The following is a 10,695-nucleotide window of genomic DNA, read 5'->3' as shown; positions in this document are numbered from 1 at the left end:
TGTTGTGAAATAAGATAATTGAATCTCCACGATTGATCACTAGACAGGGATACTTTAAACTGTGCAATGAACTTGCAGGTTAAGTTTGAAGGAACATAAAATGGACCAAAGGCAGGAAACATTTTCAGACTTGGTACTTGCATAATGGAAATACGGAATAATTCGCACCTGAAAAAAATGAGACACTGGCAGGACTTTCAAGCTGATGTCGTTTACTCACCTAGGGTGGAACTGGAGAGGAAGACTAGAGGAGAAAGGAGGAGGAAGGCGGGGTGATGAAGAGTGGGAGGGGGAGAGAGGGAGGGAGGGACGGAGGAGGAAGAGGAGGGGAGAGAGCGAAAGAATGAGAGAGAGAGAGAAAGAGAGAGAGAGACAGAGAGAGCGCGAGCCAAGGCGAGCCTCGAAGCCACTGGAGAGGTACCCTTTGTCTGACAAACCCTGAAAGGGAAGCCTCTATAGCAGCCCTCCCGTTCCCACCTCCAAGCGTTTGCCGAACTGCTAGGTGGAGCCCGCGCCGCGGAGCCCACGAGCACTCCAGATCCGGGTTTTGCCGGCCACCCCTTTCCCTGGCGCTAGCCCCCTCCTCGGCTCTCCGAGCTCTCGCCGCTGGCCCGCCCGACCGCGGCTCATTCTGGCCTCGGCTTGGGCCCCGGCTGCGACTACCCCGCGCGCAGGCTGCACGGCCCCCGCGCGCCCGCGCTTTGCCCCACTCTCGGCGCGTCGCCCCCCTCGCCTGCTGGCCCGGCACCGCTCGCTCCAGTTCCCAGGAGCGGGGATGCAGATGCTGCAGCTGGTCGGGGTGGGCGCCGCCGCCGCCGCTGCTGGTTTTTCTCGGACTGCTCGTTGCCTCCGCTCCGGCAGCTGCTGCCGCCGCCGCCGCCGCCGCCTGTGACTCGCCCCCTCCCCTTTCTTTCTTCTCTTTTTGCCTCGGTCCTCTTCCTACTGGTGTGCGCGCGCGCGGGTTGCACGGTTTGCTTTGGCAGGAGCTCGCTCGTGTGTGCGCGTGTGTGAGTGTGCGTGTCTGGAGAGCGCCAGTGCCTCGCTCGCTCTTGGGGAGTCGAAGAGAAAGAACCGAAGAGACAGCGGCGGCGGCGCGGAGCCCGGGGCTGCGCGATGAAGCTCCCACATGCCCGCAGCTGCCCGGCCCGGCCGGCGAGCTAATCAGCCACCCCACGGGCTCGGGGCTCGCCGGCCCCCGGGACGCAGCCCTTGGCGGCCGGGCGCCCGCTCTGTCCGCGCGCCCCCTCCGTGCACCGGGGAAGGAGTTTGTGTGGTTCTCGCTCAGGCTGTCCGCGGAGGTTGCGGGCGTGAGAGGGGACCCTCGGCTGGGAGAGAACCTCGGGAGGACGAGGAGGAGGACAGTTTGGCGGAGAAGCCACCCCTGGCCCTCGCGGCTCCCCCTACCTATTCCATCGCTCCCGCTCCGAGGCGGAAAGGGGAGGACGTGGAAGAAGAAAAAGAAAGAGAAGGGGGGTGGGGTGGGAGAACTGGATATAAAGATCGGCTGGGGGGATGGTGGAAGATTTTTGGTCTCTTCGGCAGCGTCTTTTCTTAAGCGGCGGCGGCAGCAGCAGCAGCAGCAAGAGGAGAAGCAACCCCAGCTATGACTGCCGCATGTTAATAGCTGCCGCTGGGTCCCTCGGCTGCTGCTGGAGACAGAGCCTGACTCCGAAGTTGTGCAACTGTGGACTGGCAGAGACATTTGAACCCTCTTTTCTCTTCGCTCCGCTTTTGCCCCCTTGGGGTGTGTGAAGCGGGGAACGTAAAGGAAGGCGAACATTTGGCTCTCTTTTTCCTTCCCCTTTCTCCGTGGCTGTGTAGCAGAAGAAAGGGAAGAGAGACTTTTTGTTGTTGTTTCCTTGACTGGGGTCTCCACCCTCCTGCTGCTTTCTCTGCGCTTCGATTCTCGTTCTTTGCCGCGTGTGGTTGGGGGTGTCTGCACAGGGGCCGGCCGGTCTTTTGCCCCGAGCTCAATGGCTGGATTGTGGAAACTGCACCCGCCTTCAGGTTGTTGAGCAACTGATGGGACGATCTCAGGGACCGGCGGTTACGAAAGGTAATTTATTCTTCGCACTCTTCATAATAGGGGTCGCTCTGGCCGGGCGCAGGCTTCGGCGTCTACCGGGCGGGCAACAGAGGGGGTGCGGGGTGCATGCACACTCGCCCTTGCACTCACACACTCGCCCTCACACACACACACACACACTCATCCGGTCGTGATGCGGGGCGGGAAAGGAACCTCCTGGCTGGTGGGCGCTAGGGTCTGGCGCGGGTTCGAGTTTTTTCCAGCCATTCGGCGATTTGGCGGCCGAGGGGAGTGAAGGGGATAAGAGACTGGGCGCATTCGCAGCTGCACACGCTGGGGAATAGGAACAGTTCCCACCCCGTGAATTTTCCCTCCCCTCTCACCCCAGTGCCATCCCCTGGTGGGAGCAGAAAGCGGACAGGAGGGCGCCTTTTCTCCTCCGCCTGGCTGGAACTGGTGCGGCTGGAGGCGGGAGCGGGCTGGAGGACGGACAGGGTCTGGGTGAGAAGCTGGGCTCTGGGAAGATGGAAAATGCAGGGTGCCGAGCCCGGCACTATTCTCCCTCGACGCTTGCCTGGAGCATCCGTGGTGGCCCCTTTTGCCCAGGTCGCGCCCCTGAGTCGTGGAGTCGCGCTGCCTCCCCGCGCCCTGCCTGTTGTGTCCCCTTCACGGCAGTTTGGTTTAGACCTGCGTGCCCAGGCTTTGTTAGGCGGTTTTGACTGGAGAAAGCTTCCACTTTCGTGGGTGGCCCGGGCTGCGCTATGCTGGTAGTGGGCACTGGGCGGGGGGCGGCGGTGTTGCACGAATCCGGGCGGCCGCGGCGCCGGGGCGGGGTGGGCAGAGCATTGGTGGTCGCGGTTGGCGGGTTACAGGTAGGAGAAAAGGCACCTCGGCGCTTCTCTCGGGAGAAGGGAAGGCTCCAGGCTGCAGCGGAGCGTCTGAGCTCAGAAGCTTAGGGTGCCAGGCCCCCAGCACTGTAGGGGTGTGTGTGTGTGTGTGTGTGTGTGTGTGTGGTGTGTAGGGGTGGAGGCGACCTCCTCTACCAGGGTTACTTGGCGGCGGAGTCGGCGTTTGAGTGTGTGCGCATTTTTGCGCCCCAGGGACGGCAGATAGATATTTGCGGGGATGCTGGAGCTGATGCTACTGGAGCTGAGCTTGCTTATTGAAATCGCCTGGGATCCGCTTAACTGGAAAATCTGGTTTGAGGAGGCCACGGGGGCCCCCGCAGGGTGGCGAGGAAGCCTTGCCATGTCCCCTTCCCCTGGAGAGGCGCAGCTCGGCGAGATGCGTGTGGCGCGTGAGAGTCGCTGGTGCAACGCTCCATGCATCCCGGATTGGCCCTGATGAGAACCTCATAGGGTAGTCATCTCTCCAGCAGATTGAAGTAATCGAGTCCAGGCAGCATAACTCCTGGTCCCTGGAATTCTCTGGCCACTTTCCTCGCTCTGATAGAAACATGCGCTGCTTTTATTTATGGCCAGAGATATCATAGCAGTTGGGCGAACTCGAGCCTTGCGAGCCACCTCCAGGGTGTCTCCTCCCTGTGTCTGCGTGTGATCCCTGCCTGCGGTAGTTAGAGCACATTGTAAACAACGGTGTAAGCACTCCTGCCACAGTCTCCTTTAGAGTCGAACCTGCTGTCGTCTGTTGTGTTTACTTTCCTGCCTGTATTACTCATTAGGAAGTATAAGGCTTCTTGCACCTCTGATTTTACATCCTTCCAGCCAGCTGCTGGGGAAATGAGGAGACACACAGACTCTGGCAGGAAGGAAAAATTGCCTTCTGTGTTTTGCTCTGAAGTAAATAGGCGGTCTGCTAATTTTAGTGTCATATGGGCTATCATCACTAGTTAAAGAATGTCATCGTAGAATCTGCAAAGAAATACTTCTTTAGCATTTTTTTTTTTTCATTTGGAGACTCTCCTATATTTCCCTACGAGAATAAACAGAGTTTGGTAAGATTTCTTTTGTATATTTTTCCATCTGTAATGGTCCTAAATGATCTGGATTTCTGGCACCCAATTTATCTGTATGTGGATTACAAATAGGATAGAATTCTCAGCTCTTTTATAATCACCAAAATAGGATACCAGATAATTTATATAGGAGTTAAGAGGATATTTGTTGTTGAATTCTCTCTCAGCTTTGTTTCACCCAATCTTTTTTTTTTTTTTTTGGTAACCAAAGCAAGGGTAAAGAATGCACAAAGATAAACACAGTTTACAAACTGTTACTTTTGCAAGTGAAACTGCTTTTTACTTTTTACTTTCAATAATTAAAATGTATTAAATTCCTTAGGTCTAGAGTAGCTCTGACTGCTTTGGTGTTTGTTGCAAATACTTGTGTTCCATTTTGTTTAAAAAAGTATAGGGCTCTTAATGTAACAGGGTACTTTGTTTTTAGGTACAATAATTTCTGGATGTCTTCATTATTTTTTGAAGACCTTGACCTCTTGAAAAAGCATAGATTGCAAAAGACACCGAATCACTGATGCTTGACTTTAAGTTATATTTTCATGAGAGATATTGCTAATGGCCATCACCTAACAGAAAACTTAGAAAATTTTGATTTAATTCAGTGGCCATCACCTAACAGAAAACTTAGAAAATTTTGATTTAATTCATGAGAATCTAGCTTCATGTATTTGTTTCATTTCTAGATGATACGTATTAAAGTCTTTATACTTGCAAATATTTCTGAGGATTAAAGAATACTTGTCCTCCCATTTTAGAAGATCTAATCACAATGATTCCCAGTCCTTACATTACAAGATTTGATCAGATCTGTTCTTTGTTTCCTAGCAGCATGTGTTCCCTAGCAGTCATACATTCCACAGGTCCTGATGTCATTAGAACTGTGTCTGTCAGTGTATTGTGCTGTCTTTAGCTGAAGGTGAATGTGTCAGAGTATTTGAATGCCATTCCATAGCTCTTCCTTATCACTAAGTATTCAGTAACCTGATCCATTTGTGTATATGGTTGACTAGACTATTTCTACAAAATCGGGGTAGGAGGAATGATTAACACAAAGTTTTCTATGAACTATTAATGTTTTTTTAGATAGAGATGTTAGGCTGCATCAGGCATCCCCGGCCTGAAGAGTGATAAGCCAGCATGTGATTTGCCTGATGGGTAAATGCTTTTGATGTCTCATTTTAGGTTTCTTGGTGTGATTATCCTTCAGACTGAGAGTGCTCCTCAAAAATATGAATGGAAAGTCTTTCAGAAATGATTTTCTTAATCATGATCTTCTTACATTTTGCAGATTTAAACACTCTTTTCCACAGGGAATAATAGCAAGTATGGCACTTACTGGCTGCAGCTACACAGGCTGGCATTGTTTCTACTAATTAGGAAAGGCAGATTTTTTTATGGATTTGATTTACCATTGATTCCTTTGTGTGCTATAGTCAAGGAAATCATAAATAGTAGATTAAAAAGACTATAAAATCATGAGGATTGAAGTTAGTCAAATAATATGATGCAAAACTGAATTGTTTTTCAGATTTGATTTGGACCACTTTAAGTGTTGGTTGAAACTCTCTTTAAAAAGGACTGCCAAGTAGAAGTGACAGTTACTGTTAGAAGTGGGGAGTTTTGGCCCAGAAATCAGCAAGGAAAACTGATTGCGATTTTCATATTTAGGATCAAACAGTGATTTTAAGAAATGCTGTGCAGCCTTAATTTAGCATGGTGTGAATGGCTAGAGCAGTTGGAATTTTAAAAGGATGATCTGTCCTTAAGTTTTGCAAATGGCTATTTTGCCTTCTCTTTCCTAGATTTGCATTATATTCAAAATATGCATTTGCTCACTTTGGGAGGAACCGTAAAGAATATGGCTGTATTGTAATTTATTATTTGTTTGTCCACAAGGGTATATTTGCCCTTAGATTATTATTATGTCTTCTTATTTCATGCAAATGCATTTCTTTATAGAATAACCATTTTTATAATTAAATAAAAAGTAAAACTTGCAAGTATTAGTAAGGTCCTCCTGAAATTTTTCCTCGGTTATCTTTCTGTGTTTTGTCGAGTAGGGGTAGGAAGAGGGTTAGAGAGTTGTTGATCAATGAAGAGAAAAATCCAGATTTTTCATTCGTTGTAATACATTGCAAGAATGTAGTGTGAGCATGCCTGTAAATAACATTTATGCATCTAAAGTATGCAGGTTTTTCCCCAAATCTTTAATGTCATTACTCTGATCTCAGTGTCAGCATGGCCCAATAAAATTAACTCTACTGCTGCATAAGAAACCAGGTGTAACTTTTTTCTTAGAATTGTGAAATGTGCTTATCGATTCATAAGCACAAAATATAAAAAGAGAAAAGTAGCTGTCCCACTTGAAATTAATTGAACTTCTTTATTTATTTTTGGGGGTGAATAAAAGGGGAGAGTTTCTATATTTCTTATAATAGGTTCTATAGACCTTGATAAATCATGTCTTCCTTATGTCTTATTGACACCTAAAACAGGAACTTAGTTTCAATTTTAACAAGTATCTTCATAAAAGTGATTACAAATAGGTATTAAAATAAGTGAAAATTTGGTCCATATTATTCAAGAATTTAAATAGAGTATTGTGACGATAATCCTACTTATTTTGAAAACTATCTTTGGGATGGAAGAATAAATCACCCAACTGAATGTTTCTTTCTGCTAAAACTTCCATGTCAGTTTCTTTGTAAAGCAAACAATGCTCTTTTATCAGTGTTTTCAAAGTGTCCTCTGGGGAACCCTGAGGATCTCTGATACCCCTTCAGAGGAAATGTGAAAAGAAAACATTTTTATGATAATGCTAAGACATTATTTGCCTTTCACTTGTATTCTTTAACAAGTGTTCAGTGGCGTTTTCCAGAAGGTATATGATATGTGATGACATCATTGCTCTGATGGCATATGTCATATGTTCTTATGTATTTGCAAGTTTTAGAATTTTCCCAGTTTATCAATACTTGAATGGTGACAGTTACAGGTATAATAATCAAAAGTCACTTTAGAGGCTGAGTGCAGTGGCTCACACCTCTAATCCTGCACTTTGGGAGGCTGAAGTGGGCAGATCACTTTAAGTAAGGAGTTCGAGACCAACCTGGCCAGCATGAGGAAACCTTGTCTCTACTAAAAATACAAAAATTAACTTGGCATGGTGGTGCATGCCCATAGTCCCAGCTACTTAGGAGGCTTGAAGCAGGAGAATCGCTGGAACCCAGGAGGTAGAGGTTGCAGTGAGCCAAGATCGCGTCACTGCAATCCAGCCTGGGCCACAGAGCAAGACTGTGTCTCAAAAACAACACAAAACAAACAACAAAAAAAGAAATCACTTTAGGTCATTTTTTTTTTATTATTATACTTTTAAGTTCTGGGATACATGCACAGATGTGCAGGTTTGTTACATGGGTACACACGTGCCATGGTGGTTTGCTGCACCCATCAACCCATCATCTACATTAAGTATTTCTCCTAATACTATCCTTCCCCTAGCCTCCACCCCCCAACAGGCCCCGGTGTGTGATGTTCCCCTCCCTGTATCCATGTGTTCTCATTGTTTAATTCCCACTTATGAGTGAGAACATGGAGTGTTTGGTTTTCTGTTCCTGTATTAGTTTGCTGAGAATGATGGTTTCCAGCTTCATCCATGTCCCTGCAAAGGACATGAACTCATCCCTTTTTAAGGCTGCATAGTATTCCATGGTATATATGTTCCACATTTTCTTTATCCAGTGTATCATTGATGGGCATTTGGGTTGGTTCCAAGTATTTGCTATTGTGAACAGTGCTGTAATAAACATACGTGTGCATGTGTCTTTATAGTAGAATAATTTATAATCCTTTGGTATATACCCAGTAATGGGATTGCTGGATCAAATGGTATTGCTGGTTCTAGATCCTTGAGGAATTGCAACTCTGTCTTCCACAATGGTTGAACTAATTTACACTCCTACCAATAGTGTAAAAGCATTCCTATTTCTCCATATCCTCTCCAGCACCTATTGTTTTCTGACATTTTACTGATCGCAATTCTGTCATGAGATGGTGTCTCATTGTGGTTTTGATTTGCATTTATCTAATGTAGGTCATTAATTTTTAAGAGTGTAAAACGGTCCTGGACCAGAAAGTCTGAGAACGGCTCAAGTAGACTTTTCTGAGATCTGCCTCCTTGTACTCTAAAATGCCACCCATCCAGCCACATAAAGAGCCATGTAGGATGAGAAAATGATTAGATGTCCAACCTGTAAAAAGATAGGTAGGTTGGATATAGTTATTAATTATTTGGCATTTTCATTATTTTATTTCCAAATAATCCAGTGTAGGAAACTTGTTTTTAGACTTTTGTCCCCATTTATGGAAATGGAAACTTTAACACAGCAGATATGCAGCCTGATCTGCTGACTGCTCTTGGGAAGGCTACAAAGGAGTCAAGGGGAAAATATCTTGATCTAGGGCCTTGATCTAGGGCCTAGATCAAGATATTTTGATACCTAGAAAGGCAGAGTGGCGTCGAGATGAACAGAAAGGGACTCTGGAGTGTTTGCCTAGGTTTAATAAACTATTGGATTTGGGTTAAGATACCTGATTGCTCTATGCTTTAATTTCCTGACATTTTTAATGGATTTAACAATTTTACCAAATTAACAGATGATTATGAAGATTTAATTGGTAAATCTATGCAGAGTCCTTAAAACAGTTCCTTGTGCATAATAATAACATAATTATTTGCTGCTATTATTATTACTATCATCATCATTATTATTGGGTCTCATGAGAGTCCTAGGAAACTTTAATCAATTCCCCATGTGATTCAGATACATAATTATATTTCACACCATTTTACAGTATGTCTTAAAATGTTGGTAAATTTTTAAATTTCATATAAAAGATAATCTTGACTTTATTTTACTCTCACACTATAAAACTCATGAAGGGTTATTAGCATTTTTTAGAGGAGGAATTAATAAAACACCTTTGTTAGCTTGAGCTAAGTTTGAAGTTTGATAGTGAATGTGAATGCCCAATTAAAACTAGATTTCAAAGACCCTAATTGAATATTTATGTATCTTGGGAATTATTAGAGAGGAAATCACTTTTCTGAAGTGATATCAAGATGACTCACTATACTCTTAATCTGTTAATCACTATCTAAGCACCACAACAAGCCATTTTCGGTGCAAAGGATCCTTGGGGCAATTATATACTGTAGTTTAGTCTGTTTGTGAGTAGTGATATGTCTAGTGAAAGAAGCTATGCATTCAGATTAGCTTTACTAGATGCTAAAGTTTAACTGGAGAACTGTGTAATATTTTTGAATGAGACTTTGGCAACTATTTGAAAACTCTAAGTTACAGATGTGCTTATAAGTTATGTACATTTTTGGGGTATATTCTATGGCTTGTTATAATTTCTGACCCAGCCTATCACTATGAAATTAGTACTATAGCACTTTCCTTCCAGAACTTTGGTCGATTCTGATGTAGTATTGTAGAAACTAAATTATCCTCCATAGATAGGAATAGCTGGGCAGTGTTTTTAATTATGAGATTCTCAGAAATGGTCTTTGGACTGAGAGTCACTTGAATACAACCCTAAATGTGCAAGTTTCTACCTCTGTTATTACTATCTGTAAAATAGAGATAATAAAGTCTACATTGCTGGTTTGAGTGGAGTAATAGGAAGTAAATATAAAAGTACCTAGTGGAGTGAATATTACATGCATAGTACCTTTTGTTATTAGTCATAGTATTATTAGAAATGTCCTTGAGTACCATTATTAAGAAAACTTAGCTAAATGAAATATCATTTTCTTAATTGAAGAGTTCTTGATGAGCTGGGAAAATCAATAGCATTTTCTTAAGTAGTTGAGAAAGGTTCGAGTCTTGTATTTATTTTTACTATGTTGTTTCCCTCTGTCCCTTTTTAACCTTTTAAGTACTTATTTCTGAGCTCCTCTTCATCTTAAAATGTTATGCTCTGCTCCGAATTCCCCATCAAAAATTACAATCCTAGCAGAAAAATATTTTTGACATCTATCAAATAGTATGTCCGAAGATTGACTTTAAATTGGGTATAAAATGAAAGTAACAATTTAAGATGTTTTAAATTAAATACCCTGTTATCTTTTCACATGTCAATCATTCTTTAAGCTTTAACTGCATCAGAATTTTCTGTAATGCTGTAACCATATCAAGTCATCATAAACGTTGAATATATCAGGATTCTCATACTTTTAAAAGATTTATAATCCCAGATTTTAAGTCTCCTAAGAATGCCATAAATGAGATAAACCTATAAAATTCAGATCCCAAAATTGCTTTAAAGACTAAAACTTTTGAATGGCTTGTAAATAGGTCCAAATTTTAGAATTGACATCTGTATTTCAGTGACAGTGCCAATAACAGAAGTTATTAAAATGTGTGACTTTTTCTATAATTATCCAGCATGTATACTGAAAAGGAAAGGATATGATATGGTAGGTGGTAAAAATGAATGAAAAAGTAAACTGCACATTGGACTGGACGACTGGCTTGCTAAATTGCACCAGAATTAGGTGTTTTAAAGTATGACTCAAGGAACTGAAAGCCGAGTAGAAACAACACCCCCTCCTGTTTGATCAGCTTGTGTTGGTGTTTACGCATCCCGCAGAGGCAGAGCGTGTTACTATTCAGGACAGCCCCAGTGG

General features: G+C 43.9%; 1 protein-coding gene across 3 annotated transcripts in view; it reads left to right on the top strand.

The window, feature by feature from the left end:
* Positions 1–1,527: 1,527 nt before the first annotated feature.
* Positions 1,528–10,695, top strand: part of ADGRL3 (adhesion G protein-coupled receptor L3) — an 868,510-nt gene continuing 859,342 nt past the window's right edge. For 2 of the 3 annotated variants that reach the window (XM_025386285.1, XM_025386286.1), the window contains exon 1: positions 1,547–2,056. The gene's annotated coding sequence lies outside the window, so the exon portion shown is untranslated. Of the gene's footprint in view, positions 2,057–10,695 lie in introns of all 3 variants that reach the window. The other variant, XM_025386284.1, reaches the window with a different exon arrangement.

Source organism: Theropithecus gelada, chromosome 5 (assembly GCF_003255815.1).
Source record: "Theropithecus gelada isolate Dixy chromosome 5, Tgel_1.0, whole genome shotgun sequence".
In the NCBI taxonomy this organism is placed as follows: domain Eukaryota; kingdom Metazoa; phylum Chordata; class Mammalia; order Primates; family Cercopithecidae; genus Theropithecus; species Theropithecus gelada.
This window is presented reverse-complemented; position numbering and strand designations above follow the sequence as displayed.